The sequence below is a fragment of the Leopardus geoffroyi genome, chromosome D4 (assembly GCF_018350155.1).
Source record: "Leopardus geoffroyi isolate Oge1 chromosome D4, O.geoffroyi_Oge1_pat1.0, whole genome shotgun sequence".
Taxonomy (NCBI): domain Eukaryota; kingdom Metazoa; phylum Chordata; class Mammalia; order Carnivora; family Felidae; genus Leopardus; species Leopardus geoffroyi.
Window position 1 is genome coordinate 37,295,488 of NC_059342.1, and position 12,907 is coordinate 37,308,394.

Here is a 12,907-nt window from a genome sequence, read left to right on the forward strand (position 1 = left end):
TGAAACCTTTCCCAAAGAACATAACCCACAAGTGAGTAGACATTCTTATATCCCTCACATCAGGACCAGGAAGCTGTCTTCCTATTTTCCCAGAAAAAAAATGGCAATGATTGTTGCAGAGCATCATGCCCTGAAAATGAGGGGGAGCTGAGTTGTAATAGCAGCACTGTCAGGGGTGGTGGCACATTTATAAGGAGAAATACGGGTACTAAGAATAAGGGGCTGATGTGCCTAGAAAAGAGCTACCCAAGCTGGAAAGAGGACACAAATCACAGATCCTTAGCACACTGTAATTGTCTGCTTGGTGAGTCTGAAATGCAGTGGGTGGAATAAGGGACGTTGTAATATCTTAGGGTCCATATATAATAAGTTTAGGAAGCATTTATTTTTCCAAAAAATAAATGATTTTCAAAGTTTATTCAAAAGCCTATGTTATTAAAATATGACACAATATAAAAGAAAAATATTTGTTTGATAGAAAGCCTTTAAGAATTTGATACTCCGTGATCTTGCATAGAAGCAGTCAATGTATCAATTTATATTACATTATCTAATTGTTTATTTATTTAAGAGGTGGGGGGAGAGAGAGAGAGAGATCAAGAGCACATGACAGGGGAGTGGCAGAGAGAGAAAAGTAGACAGAGAATCCCAAGCAAGCTCTAAGCTGTCAGTGCATGGCCCAAAGTGGGGCTCAATCCCATGAACTGTGATATCACGACTTGAGCCAAAATCAAGAGTTGCATGCTTAACCAACTAAGTCACTCAGATGTCCTTATATTACATTTTTAACATTTTAACATACTAGATTTTTGTTTTAATAAACTCCACACCCAATGTGGGGCTTGAACTCATAACCCTGAGATTAGGAGTCACATACTCTACTGACTGAACCAGCCAGTTGCCTGAAAATACTAAAATTCTTAAGAATTCTTAATGTAGAGTGCTATAGGACTGTAATAGATGTAAATATCCTTTTACCATTGCAAAATTTTAAAATTTGGCCACTTTTGAAATATCGGATGGTTTATACTTTCTTATACAAACTATGCCACTCCTATATTGTATGACCTGGGACCAATAATTTTGTAACTATAGGATTGACTTTCCTTGTCTATAAAATTAATAGGGGAGGTAGAATATATCTAAGTTTCCCTCGACATCTAGACTTTAAATGCTATTCCACAAGATCTATTTCTCAAACTTGAATGAATTGTTTGAAATTCAATCTATGTGGGATTCCAATAGTTAGTAAAATAGGTTAAAATGGTACTAATAAAGACAGTGGAATTTATTTTTAATGTTTATTTATTTATTTTAAAATAGAGAAAGCGCATGCACACATGTGTGCAGTTGGGGGAGGGACAGAGAGAAAAGGAGAGAAAAAATCCTAACCAGCCTCCACGCTGTCACTGCAGAGACCCATGCAGGGCTTAATCCCATGAACTGTGAGACTATGACCTGATTCGAAATCAAGAGTTGGACACTTAACTGACTGAGCCACCCGGGCACCTCAAGACAGTGGAACTTTTGATGAATTATAATAATACATTTAAAAGTTCAGAGGTTGATTTTGTAGGCCAACAGACAAATGATTGGATTTAATTAGTCTATTAGGCTTATAATGTGGAATATTGTATTTCAACTATTATCTTTATCACTTAATTTTAAAACATCAGTTAAGTCTGATTATTAGATTAATTTTGACCATAGTGACTATATTTATTCTGATTATAAAATGGATTTTAATCTATAACTATCAGGAGCATCACCATCCTTCTGTCCTAAGACAGGTGACTTTATTTTATTTTTTTTTAATTTTTTAATGTTTATTTTAATTTTTGACAGAGAGAGAGACAGAACATGAGCAGGGGATGGGCAGAGAGAGAGGGAGACACAGAATCAGAAGCAGGCTCCAGGCTCTGAGCTGTCAGCACAGAGCCCAACGCGGGGCTCGAACTCACAGACCGCGAGATCATGACCTGAGCCAAAGTCGGACGCTCAACCGAATGAGCCACCTGGCGCCCCAAGACAGGTGACTTTAAAAATACAGAATAATAACTTCTCTGAACAATATATAGTCTGTAAAAGTTGTCCAATATAAATAAAAGATGCTTATATTTGTTTCAATTTTTAATCTAAATTCTCGTTAGTTAACATACAGTGCAATATTGGTTTCAGGAGTAGAATTCAGTGATTCATCACTTACATAAAACACCCAGCGCTTATCACAAGATGGGGGTGTATGTAAGCCCTCCTTAATACCCATCACCTATCCAGTGCATCTCCCACTCGCCTCTCTCCATCAACCCTCAGTTTGTTCTCTATCTTTAAGAGTCTGTTATGGTCTGTTTCCCTGTCTCATTTTTCTTTTTTCACTTTTCCAGATGTTCATCTGTTTTGTTTCTTAAATTCCACATGAGTGAAGTAATATGGTATTTGTCTTTCTCTGACTCATTTTGCTTAGCATAATACCCTCTAGCTTGATTCACATTGTTGCAAATGACAAGATTTTATTCTTTTTGATGACTAATATTCCACTGCATATATATATATGCGCATATATATGCATATATATATATGCATATATGCATATCGCAAAAGATGCTTATGTTTATTAGTAGACAGATTTCTGAAGATAACCTGGTTCTTTCTCTTCTTCTCTGTACTAAAGAATGCCACATTTTATTTACCTGTAGAGGTTCAAAGAGTATTTTTTTCAAACATGGCTTATTGATAACAATAATTACCATTAATGAAGTTCTATCTTATCAGGATTGTTCTACATATAATCTTTAAGCCTGCAAGATAGGTGTCTAATATTCTTATTTTATAGGAGATTATAGCCAAGATATTATAAGAGTTAAATATAATACATTATAACTAATGTAACAAAGTTAATAAATAGCAGAAGCAGCTTCAAAATATGTTTTGTTGATCCATAAGCCATCCCAGGATTAATACATTTTGAAAACTCTTTACAAAAATTTTTTTCTGGAAAAATATGAAGAACATTCATTTGGTCACAAGAGGTTAGTTTTAGTTTGAGAATTAATATTTACTTGCAAGCAATCGTAGACAAGTTTCTAAATTGTGTATTAGTTTTCCTTGTTCCAGCCCATTTCTCAACATTATGAAAATAATGTTACACTGATACATTTCATAGTTAAATTACAAACATAAGTAGTAATGGATGAAATCCAGACAAAGAATGTCAAAATTGGAAGAATGGACACCAAGATGGTCCCAAGTTGGGAACTTTTTGTTAGTTAGGCATTTGCCTCCTCTTTGTGTCACCTCTGATGCTAAGGACATTTGACTTATTGCAAATAAGTGTAAGTCTACATGGGATGCTGTGCTGCTGTGCCATAGTCATTAAATCATCTCGACCCAAAGAAGAAAAAAAAATCTGTTTCTTCATGAAATGAAGAAAGGCATGTTCATTTTTATTTTCAAAATACACTAACTTTCAATGATGATGTGGTATGAATTAGAGATAATGACTCCTGTAACAATCAAATTAGTTAGAATATATACATCAGCACAGTGCTTGGTTACCATGTTGCAAAGACTTAACAAGTAGTGGCTGAAAGTGCCTTTGCCATTACTATTTTTACTTCAAATGTCCACATTATTAGAATAATATTTGACTGCATTACCAAGCAAAATCCTCAGTAACTGAGAAAAACAAACATCTTGCAAATTTTATCTAAGCTACCTTTTTTTTTTTTTACTAAAGACATTTAAAAAACTAAAGACACAACTCTAAAATGGGGAGAAAATGAAGCACCTGTGTGGCTTAGTTGGTTAAGCATTTGGCTCTTGATTTTGGCTCAAGTCATGATCTCGCGGTTCCTGGGATCAAGCCCCAGGCTATGCACTGACAGTGTGGAGCCTATTGGATTCTGTCTCTCATTCTCTCCCAAATTAAATAAATAAACATTTTAAAAAATAAAATGGGAAGAAAAGATTAATATCATGTTCTTTATATTATCAAAGATCTTTATGTTATCAAAAACATTTTTACCACTTGACGGGAGTTAAGTTAATATTCCAATATCTTCAAATGTAGACTCTAAATGAGACTGGAGATTTAGCTAAACAATGGTAAATTCAGTTACAACTGATCATTTCTTTAAATGATCTGATCACTTATTTATTTTGAGAGAGAGAGAGAGAAGGGGAGGGGCAGAGAGAGAGGGAGAGAGGAGATCCTAAGCAGGCTCCATGCTGACAGAATGGGGTTCAAACTTACCAACGGTGAGATCATGACCTGAGCCGAAATCAAGATGGGAACACTTAACTGACTGAGCCACCTGGGAGCCCCAGGAATTTCTTTCAACTGTAGTTAAAATGTGTTCTCCATCTAAATTGAGTGCATGTGGTGAAGAACAACTGATTAGGCTTGGAGGAATAACATTAAGTAGAAGGAGCAGTATTTTAAATTCAAAAGAGGAAATGGCCCCACTTGCCATTTTCCATGGTTGCCCTTACGGTTTAATTTACTTTTTTTTTTTTTTTTTTACATTTATTTATTTTTCAGAGAAAGAGCACAAGTGGGGTAGGGGCAGAGAGAGAATGACACACAGAATCCGAAGCAGGCTCCAGGGTCTGAGCTGTCAGCACAGAGCCCTATGCGGGGCTCCGGGCTGGAACTCACAAACCATGAGATCATGACCTGAGTGGAAGTCGCACGCTTAAGTGACAGAGCCACCCAGGTGCCCTGCCCTGATAGTTTAATTTAAAAAGGAGCAAGGAGGGGCGCCTGGGTGGCTCAGTCGGTTAAGCATCCGACTTCGCCTCAGGTCACGATCTCACCGTCCGTGAGTTCGAGCCCCGCGTCGGGCTCTGGGCTGATGGCTCGGAGCCTGGAGCCTGCTTCCGATTCTGTGTCTCCTTCTCTCTCTGCCTCTCCCCCATTCATGCTCTGTCTCTCTCTGTCTCAAAAATAAATAAAAAACGTTAAGAAAAATAAAATAAAAAGGAGCAAGGAAACAGGCAATCCTGCAGTATGTGAGGTGCCTCTCTTGGTACTTTTGTGATTTGAAACAATGTAGAGATGGATTTAAATAGACTGTAAAACCTGCTACAGGGAATGCAACTCTTAGTTAAAAGGAAATTAAACACATGTATACACCTCACCAAACCAAAAAATGTTATGTTACATCATTTTAGGTATATTTGAAATTCTTAAATAGTTCCTTGATATGAGAGCTAATGCTTTTTTTCTTTCCCTACAAAATATTGTACAAGGTAGTGAATCTCTGTGGTGCACAGTTAGGTTGTAGATGTATGTGCTCCATAACTTAGAAAAGTACCCTGATATTTACATTCTGTTTACTGCTTTAGAGCCACTGACAAAATTGTTTCCCTTGAAGTAATTCTGTTTTATTAGTGTATTAAAAATGTGGTGCAAGCTAATGTGGAGAATTTAGTCTGTCACTTTAAATCAATAGTGATCTACAGAGCTATGCGAGGTCAAGCACTGTTCAGGCTACCTTTGCAACAAATCATAATGCCACATTAAGTACTTACAGGGTGTTATTAACCAAAGAAAACCTCATGGGGAAAGAGATTTGTTGAAGACTGCAGAAGGAAAGCTCTGTAGGCAAGTATTTAAAACAAAACACATTGTTTCAGAACAGAGAGCTAATGCTGCAGGAGATGGAAAACTGGATGGCACACAAACAAATGACCTTCGATGTCATTTTAAGGTTCACATTTCTTTAGAAAGACTTTCATTTCTGGGGTGCCTGGGTGACTCAGTCGGTTACACGTCCCACTTTGGCTTGGGTCATGATCTCATGGTTTGTGAGTTCGAGCCCCTCTGTGTAGGGCTCTGTGCTGACAGCTCAGACCCTGGAGCCTGCTTCAGATTCTGTGTCTCCTTCTCTCTCTCCCTCTCCCCGCTTGTGCGACGCCCCCCCCAATAAATAAACATTAAAAAAAGAAAGACTTTCATCTCTATAAAGAGAAAGAAAATCAACTCTTTCACTAGAGAAGTTTGCTAATCTGAATAAGTAAATGTGTCCTTATGTTCCCTGACCAGCTATCAGCAGAAACACTTCTATAATTTCCAATTAAGAAAGAAAGAAAGAAAGAAAGAAAGAAAGAAAGAAAGAAAGAAAGAAAAAGTAAGGACATGAGGGAAGTAATTGTGTGTGTGTGTGTGTGTGTGTGTAGCACAAAATGAGAGGGGGTTAAATTGCAATCTATCAAAACGTTTGAGTATAGGTTTCTCCTGCAAAAGTATCCATTCAGATGGGAACACAAAGGTCAGATGAAGTCATGTAGCCATGGGTGGCTCTTGGATAAAAGGAAAGAACAAGAGTGGTGGTGGTCCAGTCACTTTGCCTGTACCTCAAAAGTCAGTATCCTCTGCTCTTTTTTCTAGCTGATCTGCTGCTTGTTGTCTCTCTTTGCTCCACCAGTTCTCCAAGTTTGCTTTTGATTCTGCTGACTTCTGCCTGTATATCATATTCTCAATTCTGCAAGAGAGATTTGGGTTAGTTATATACTGACTGTATCAGTCAGGGTTTTATTTATGAGTAACAGTGTTCACTCTAAATATTTTAATTTTTTAGGCGGCTCAGAATATACAGGAGGGAGCAAGGAATCAGGCATAAAGTAATGAAGATGGAAACGATGCCCCAAATACTGACACAGGACTAATTTAGCATGAGGCACCGGTACCTCAGGGGCCACAGCACAGTCTGAACACTGGGTGATGCTCTTACACTGCTACCTTTGGAGACAGACATGTCTGCTCCTCTCCACAACAGAATGGGTTCTCTGCCACACATGCTTCTTCGTGAATTCCCTAGGCCTGAGAAGGGTTGCAGACCAAAAACCCACTATCAGATCCACTGTATTTTCAAAATGGAAGACACATATTGAATGAGATTTTGGTGTCAGATAACTTACAGATCTTTGGACTCCACAAAAATCTATTGATTTTATTTTGTCATTCATCATATTATTGGAGATAAAGGTAGAGTCACGTGACACAAAAATATGCAGACTTTCATCTGTGACTGTTTCTCTGGAAAAAATTAAATAGCTGTGGATAGTTAATTCCTTGGCTTTAGCTCCAATACAATGTGCTTAGGAATTTCTCATCTTAAACCACAGTTGTGAAACAATAGACATAATTATTTTTTTAAAAAATAGATTCAATTATATTCCAAAAGATATGTATAGCGAATGATGAAAAATTCATACAATGCAATGATAAAAAGAAAAAGATGAAAATGTCAGTTGTGAAAATAAAATAACACTAAAGAGTGATTAAGGTAGAAAATAATTGTTTTGATATCTTGTATACATGTTATATGTATATTCTCAAAATTATATCTGAACATTCTAGAATACAATGAAAAGAAGGGAAGCCTGGCGAATTATGTTATCTGTAATATTCATAAACCAAAACAAAACAATAGATATTACTCAATGTAAGTACAACAGTTACTTTTTAAATTTTTTTGTGTGTATTTTTGAGAGAGAGAGAGTGACAGAGACAGAGACAGAGCATAAGCAAGGGAAGGGCAGAGAGAGAGGGAGACACAGAATCCAAAGCATGGAGCCCTACACAGAGGGGCTCGAACTCACAAGCTGTGAGATTGAGATCATGACTTGAGCTGAAGTCGGACACCTAACCAACTGAGCCACCCAGGTGCCCCAACAGTTACTTTTAAAGTTTAAAAGAAGTCCAGGATACTTCATAAAATAATTACTGTAAAATAAACAATAATGGCAATGAAACATATGTAATGAGTGTAAGGGTTTCCTACAAGCAATCCCTATACTATCTCTTACTGTTAGCTTTAGGATATGTCAAAGCACAAATCTATTTAGAAATATGCCTGGGATCCATACACATGGCCTATGTTTTGCAGTTATCCAATGGTCTTCTCTAATGGAAAGAGCGATTTTAAATATTTCATAGGTACAAAGTTCATCTTAAAGAAGGTGGGGCTATTTATCATAATCTCCAGGGGATGCAATATGTTTTGAACACAGATATTCAATACTTAAATTATTATAAAAATAAACTATAAAAAATAAAGATTTAAATATCTTCTCCAGTGTAGGCCTATACAGAATAGAGTAAGCATCGTAGAAAGTCCAAGAAACACTGCTATAGAGGAAGTGATGGACTGCATAACCTCTCCCATCAAAGTCTGTAATTATGAATCTCTCAACCATTTGGCAGATAGTAATAAGAAGTGATTTTGTATGACTTTCACTGATAATCATTTAGAGCACATGTTTTCTATGTTCCCAAATGCTCTATTGACCTAAGCTTGATATTTCTGAAAGTGATATTCACACTTAAAAGTGTAATATAAGAAGCAACGACTACCCACGTTCTATTTCTAACCCTTACTTTACGTAACTTGATGTGAAGGGTCAACTCTTCCTATCACACTTCTGGCTGCTGAGTAAAGATAATAGTCGTTATATTCCAAAGGTTCACTATGAAGAGGTTTCAAAATAGATGACTAAAAATAAATTAGCTGGCGCTTAAGTTAACTGTATCGAGGGTATAAAATGGTCAAAAGAGTGAATATTTTAGAGGAGAAATTGTAGATAACTATAGGGAACAGGCATAGTTACCTGTACTCACCTCAGCCTTGGAGGTGGAACTTAAACAGAATAATTGATTGATGGAAGGAAAGAGTGAATTTATGTATCCAGTTTGAAAAATCCAAATATCGTGATATAGGTAAGCCAAATGCAGGCAGACTTGCCAGAGGCTATTTTGGAGGCAAAGGATATTGGTCGTTCTTATAAAGCATAAGAACGTGGCCAAGAGTGAGGATAGCTCACTGAAGTGGCTGTCTCTCATCCTCTAGAATAGGGCCACCTAAAGGAGCAAAGCAGGCTTGAAGGAGGATGTACAGGCATACCTAGGAGATATTGTAGGTTCAATTCCGACCACTGAAATAAACCAAATATCACAGTAAAGTGAGTCAAATGAATTTTTTGGTTGCCCAGTTCATACAAAAGTTATGTTTACGCCATACTGTAGTCTATTAAGTTTGCATTAGCATTGTCTTTAAAAACGTACATACCTCAATTAAAAATGCTTTATTGCTAAAAAAAAAAATAACATGCCAACAATTTTCTGAGCTTTCAGTGAGTCCTAATCCCTGATCACACAACACCCTAACAAATATAACAATAATGAAAACGCTTGAAATATTGTGAAAATTACCAAAATGTGACACAGAGACATAAAGTGAGTAAATGGCATCAATAGAGTCGCTCAACACGGGGTTGCCAGAAGCCTTCAGTTTGTAAAATGAGATGTCAGCAAATTACAATAAAGTCAAACGCAATAAAAGAAGTTACACCTGTAATGTTATCTCAGGATTCCTGTACTTAGCAAAAGGAGTAAGGAACCAGTGAAAGAAGTGATAAATACAGTATCACTGTATCATCCGAGGACATCACAGGAAAAATCAGAGTTATAGAGGTATAATTAAAAAATAGAAAAGAATACCAGAGAAGTTTCAAAAGTACTTAACTGAGAAAACGAGCTTATTTTATGAGAGTGAAAGGTATGTTGCCTGGCCAGAGATTATAAAGCCAGCTCAGTCATATTTTTTTTATCAGACTAAAGTCTTGTCTTATTCCTACCCTTAATAGGGATGGAGGAAGAGATATGGTGTTAAAGAAGAAAAAGCCAATAAACATCTTATTCATGATGCCTCCTGACTACAGAAGGTCTTTGAAAGGAGAGGAGAGAAAAGTTTTATCTTTGAATAAAAAATGAAGTGTTGATTATTATATGGGTCTGGTCATTTCTAACTTTTTTTAATGCAAGACTGTGTTCTCTGACTTAAAGGATTAAAGAGCTTTTAAATTATACCTAACAGTGATCATAAAAAACATGAGGACTATAAGAATTTTCATCTAGGGTCAAGGGAAAAAGTCTACTGAAAAAATATATTAAGGAGCAGCTAGAATTAAAACTAGTTTCATTTTTACTGCATCCTACAAGTCATGCTTGTTCACATAGCTGGTGTGTGTGTGTGTGTGTGTGTGTGTGTGTGCGCGCGCGTGTGTGTGTACGCACGCACATGTGCACGTGCATTTAAGATTTTTTTTTCTATTATCGACGTCAAGGTCATTTAAATGTTGAAATTATTTCTCCATGCAATGGTGAAGAAATCTCTGTATCATTCATTTTTTTTAAATTAGCAAATCACTAAAGAAAATGAATCCTGACAGAGGGTTTACATCATGACCGATAAACAGTATCTATACTACTTATGAATAACAAAGAAAGGAGGCTGCATTCATATTTGTTTATCACATTACAATATAATAGCAGTTCACTCTCATGAAATCCTGGACATCTGTACTTGTTTCAGAGAATCATCCCTGCAACACACAGATAAGTGAACTTCCATTTTTTTAAGGCATCATAAAACTATTGATGTCACACCTGAGGTCAGGGAAGGTGTTCAAAAGATTAGATTGAGAATGACTGGATAATAAGTAAAATATGAAAACATGTTTGCCTCTGATACATGCTCACACACAGCTCTCTCCCAGGACATCACCCCTAAATCTAACAAATCATTCATAAATATCTGGCTCAGCCAAACAGGGCACAATTTACAAACAAGTGAATTCTGTTTTTTCATTCTGTGTCTGTGTTACTAATTCTCTTTTATGACTTCCAGTGCATATTGCTCCAAAGAAACAACCTCAGGAACAAAGCTTGTTATAAAAGTGGACTTTAGGGTGCATTAAAAAATGATTGTGAATAGGACAACAGCACATTTAAACGGGTTTTCTTTGGAGCAGATGCCAGCTGGCAGGGAATAAAGCACTTTATTGAGTTTTGAAACACAGACAGTTTATGCATGCTCTACAAATACAGTATTACATATAGGACATTTGCTTGCCAGCATTGTGTTGAAAACAATTAAAAACTGCTTGAGTAGACATATTCTTTTTTGGAATTTCTATTATTTATATAGTAAAGAGAGTCTGTATCAGAAGTTCTACATCAAAATAGTGACCATTAGTAGAACAAAAAGCAGATTTATTATATTGAATGCAAAAACAAAAGTTATAAGACAAACACTGTCAGATAAAAGATTTTTATAATACAGAGGTGAATGACTCTTATAGGTGAAAGTTAATTTTTTTTTTTAGTAATGATTATCAAGTGTAATGCCCTCTATGCTTTTGAAGATTTATATTCTTGTTGGTTTGCAACCATCTCAGGAGCTTTCCTGCTGTAATCTGAAACTGGCCCCTGTACTCAGAGGGTAAAGAGAGACCAAAGAGGCAGGCCACTCCAGGTTGGTAAATGGCAATTTTGATAATAGCAAAGGGAACTTGCATATAAGGTTTGTCTTGGGTGGCATCAAGATGAATGGATCCCTGCACCTGCTCTCCTAATCTTAAAAGTTTAGTAAGTGTCCTTAATTGGGCTCAGTTACATATATCATGCAAGTATTTTCAACACCACATCACTATCTCAAGACTATGTCCTTAGAGTGGAGCAGCTTCTAGGAGCAGGAAAGGCAAACAGAATACACATTCCAAGGACAGGAGAGGGGACAGGGAGCCTCTGAGAGCTTGGGCCCACCTTCCGGGTCAACTGACAGTCACGTCTTTTTGAGAATGTTCTACAAAAGTACTGTTACATGTTATAAAAAATATAGTATGTTGGAAATCCTGGTCCCACTAGGATTTTTATAATTGCCCTTTCAAAAGGTTGAAATTGGCCATCATGTCCACTTTGAGTTTACTCCCCATTGCTAGCTATACCTACTTTCCTTAAGAATGTGTGATCTTACACTGTAATTGGGGCACCAAGCAGTTTTGGCTGTGTTCCTAGAATAGAGCTTGATCAGTATTATAGAATCCTGGGCTTTTTCCATCTTCTGGATCTGTACAGATACTGAGATTATATTAGCAGGCAGTAATCATCTCAATACAGTGAACTAAATATCCTGAAAACCCCTTCCAATTATAAAGAAAAGAAATCAAAAGAAAAGAAAATCTGCCATCTGAAAACACTGAATACGATATTGTGAAAAGCTTTTAATAAAAGCTTTCGATATGAAGATTTGTAGGTCAGTGGATGAAGGGGCCACAATTAAGCAGAAGGAAGATTGCACAATGGAAGGCTGTTGCTAAATTCTGGGTGCCCTGAGGCACTGGTCAATCTTTTGTAGCCTTTGGTCTTGGGTAGAGGTAGTTGCAAAATGGGTATGGTGAGAAGAATAAGGGTTTTATTTTATTTTATTTTTTATTCAGTGTACTTGGAAAACCAAGCACTGGTATTCCCACACTTGCTTCTCAGATACTACAGACTGCATTTACACTTGATGCTTCAAAACTGGTCATTATTCTAGGAATTGGATTCCCACTTGCTGCAGGGATAGGGAAAAAAAATAAAAATCAGGGATAGGGATGTAATCAATCATGAGTTAATTCCACAATTAATTTATAAGATTTAAGTATTTTATAGATTTAATTATTTTTTGATAGGGGAAAATGACAATGACATTTGAATGGATGAAAGACAGAACTTTTTGATATAGCCCCAATGGAGAGAGGGCTGCCAGTCAGGGCCACATGGGGGATTGTATCTTGGGACAGGATAATGTCAAGTTGCAGCTTTAAGGAACAGTTCATGTATGACAAGTAGGATGGGGTTAGCAAGGTTTTGTGGGTTTCCTAAGGAATGCCTGATCTGAATAATTTCTGGAGGAGGACGATAGTGACTGGTTTTTTGATACCTGGCCCTGGGGCACTTAAGGCTGATGCATGCTGGCCTGGAGCATAAGAACCCCATGACCATGACAGAAGTGTCTAGAATGTGGATTTAATTGGCTGCTCAAGAAGGGGAATTAGGGGCGCCTGGGTGGCGCAGTCGGTT